The sequence below is a fragment of the Rattus norvegicus genome, chromosome X (genome assembly GCF_021556685.1).
Source record: "Rattus norvegicus strain SHRSP/BbbUtx chromosome X, alternate assembly SHRSP_T2T, whole genome shotgun sequence".
Taxonomy (NCBI): domain Eukaryota; kingdom Metazoa; phylum Chordata; class Mammalia; order Rodentia; family Muridae; genus Rattus; species Rattus norvegicus.
In genome coordinates, this window is record NC_141554.1 from 157,927,546 (window position 1) to 157,930,684 (window position 3,139).

The 3,139-nt window shown below is 45.8% G+C and overlaps 1 pseudogene; it reads right to left on the minus strand.

The window, feature by feature from the left end:
- Positions 1-674: 674 nt before the first annotated feature.
- On the minus strand, positions 675-1,762 carry Magea13-ps2 (MAGE family member A13, pseudogene 2; annotated as a pseudogene).
- Positions 1,763-3,139: the final 1,377 nt, after the last annotated feature.

The following is a 3,139-nucleotide window of genomic DNA, read 5'->3' on the forward strand; positions in this document are numbered from 1 at the left end:
TCTCAGCCCTGAGTCATTCACACATCCCTATGGCATTTACTTGGTCAATATTTCTGAGAGCTATTACTGCCTTGGTTCATCCCACTGAAAAGAGACTACTTGCCCCAGGGGACCCCTCTGAGCCTTCCTGTGCTCATATTAGAGATAAAATGGAACTCTCACTTGTGTTTCTGGCAGGGCTCTTGAACATGAACTTCATCTTTTCTGCACGATGAATGGATATGCTGACCAGAACGGGAGACTAAAACCATTTAGCCAAAATGTATAATTTTATTCTGTATTTCAGGAAAATGCCAAGTTCTTTCCCAATTCCTGTGTAGTCCCTAGTAGAATACCATGGTATCTTGAGACATATGAAACATTAGACATAAGTCAATCTCATTTCTTTATAAAACTCTCAGATTGTCCTAAAATGGAGCAGCAACAGGAGGTGTGTTAACAATGCCATCCACAATGTGAATCTCCAGCTATGGAACCTATAGTTAAAGAGACAACGTATTGCAATAAGGACATCGCCCAAGTCCCACAGTCAGTACAGACAGAATGCAATGGTTCACACTCTCCTCACACGGTTTCTCAAACAAGGGTACAGTACTTACCCCAAACCCTCTGACTGACCTGATGTGGGATGGGAAGGCCAGTGCACTAGCATGAGTGCCAGTCATAGCATAGTTCTATCTGTTGGGCGAACCTGATCTAGGCTCTATCTCATTTCTCAAAGTCTCTGCATTCCTAGTGGGGTAGGATCTGGGATGCTGCTTAATAATTCTGGCAAAAAAAAACAAAACAGTGTTTTCATCTAAGTGGTTTCTGCATGTGTCCTGGGTCTCCACACTAACTCATGACTAGGATGTCTCTGTCCAGCACCTGTCTGCATTCCAGGTACAGTTCATGCACAAAAGGTTCACTAATGAGGCTTCTGTCCTATGCAGACATGACAGGATCCTTCTCTACATATAGCCCCACTATTTTCAATATATGCCACAGTACCTCCTCAATGGCACAATTGTCCTCTTTGAAGGTGATACATGGCATGTGATTACCATGCTTGTCTTGGGTATGCCAGGAGAACCATGCTAATGCCATCATAAGTGGCCCAAGGGCATGGACAGGAGAGTAAGAGTAGACAGTGGGATTCCTTTGCATTAGGTCAATGCCAATCATCACCTCATGCAATCAGCAGCCTTAGTAAAGATCACAGGGTAGTGTTCCTCATAATCTCAGATGATCATATACAGAAACTCTAAGAAGGATGTCAGCTGTTTTCTCCTGTACTTGCGGAGCAGAAAGAGAATCAAATCAACTTTCTTTGTATTGACTGAATCCTGCCAAGGGGATTCAGGGTCAAGCAGTTCCCATACTTGGCTTTCTGAAGCCCAACAGATTGGGTCCTGCCCTGTATCCCATGGCTTTCGGGGGAGAGGAGGCTCTGAGCCCTCTGGGATGAATCCAGCATTCCTCCGACAGACATAGCCCCTGAGTTATGGCATTGGGTTCCACAGAGAATGTTCTATGAACAAAATATACTGTTATCACATATGCCATGGCCTATAGGAAATGAATATAAATGGCTTCTATGTGTATGTCTCCTCTTGGGCGAGATCAATTCTCGGAACAACTTTTTGTCTCTGAAGTGGCACAGAAGGTATCAAGGTCACCTCGAGCATCCTGACACCTGGGCAAGTGTCCGTCCCTGAATTAGAGAACCTAATTCAGTGTGGATCGATTGTCCTAAAACAGTACTGTACAAGATCTTCGCCATGATGAAAGGCTAGGTACAGCCTGTTTCAGGTGACTAGGCCATCCAGCTTCCTAAGACACGACGCTAATCTGTGAGTAAGGCAGAAAAATAGGAAAGGGGAAGGAATCCACTCCAAGTCCCTCAGATTTTCAATACATCTAGGGTAGGCATGTAGGTAGTGAGGACTGTGCATGAGGAAGGGACTCTCTCAACTCTCACCCTGTGTCCTCACACACCTTATCTTCCCTCTGATGACCCAGGTCACAGTGCTCTCAGCAGACCCTTCAGCTCCTTTACTCTCCTGCCCTGGTTGCAGGGCAGGAGACACAGACTACTATAGACAGTGCATCAAGGCAGTCTCTTTGGAGCCACTGTGTGTGGTCTGGAATGGAGACTCCTTTACTTATCCCTTGCTTTCCTTTCCTAGAACTTCCCATGTGCCTATTAACCAAGAGCTGTGTTCAAAGGAAGAATCCCACTCAAACTAAGGTCCACACAGAGATGCCCTGTAAAACCTGTCAAGAGAACTGAGCCTCTGTAGTGTTCATTTTTCCTTGTGTGGGATGCATCTGCAGTTATGGCTACCATTCTTGGGCTCATCTCGGGTGACATAGGTGTTCCCAAAGTCCCTCTGAAGGGCACCTTAGCCCAGCTTATTGAGATCCTTGCTTTCCATGCATGGCATGGCACTGCCCACTCAGAGCTCTCCAATCATCTGAACATGAAAATACATGCTTTATGCAGTCTTCTGTTTGGAAACAAGGTCCTCTTTGCATGCTAATTTTTGACAGTAAAATCTTGTATGCCTGGTGATAATGAATACCTCTTTGGGCACAGGTCCTTGACATTTTCTGGGCTCTGATGCTACCCAGACTTGACAGGGATACCTTCCTGAGAGAGGAGACAGATGTCAAGAAGAAACACCTCTGGATACTTCTGGACACAGGTTTCTCAAGACTGGCAAAAGGAGCAGGATACTGTATTCTCTTTCAGGTTCTGAAGGTTCTTCCCCATTCCCCACAAAGCTCTGCCTGGACCCCAGTTCGATCTTACAGTCCTAGCCCACCTCTGAACACCACCTTAGCAACTAATCACAAGTCAGAGATGACACCATTGGTGTACCGTGGACCTGCATTCACATTCTGTGCTACAGATCAGGCAGCTCTAACAAGTCCTTTGTCAGAGAGGAATCTTATGCTCCTCATGGGAGGTTCTGGTTCCTTAACCCTAATATACCTGAGGTCTTACTCCCAGGATAAATCTCCTCACTCATCCTCACACCACAGTCTGAAGCAAAAGCACAGTGACACAGTTTGGCCTCCTTGTCAAGGCCTCCCAGGATACAAGGGTATGAAGAGGTCCAGCAGTGCTCTGAATGGCAAGGACACATAAAAAAAC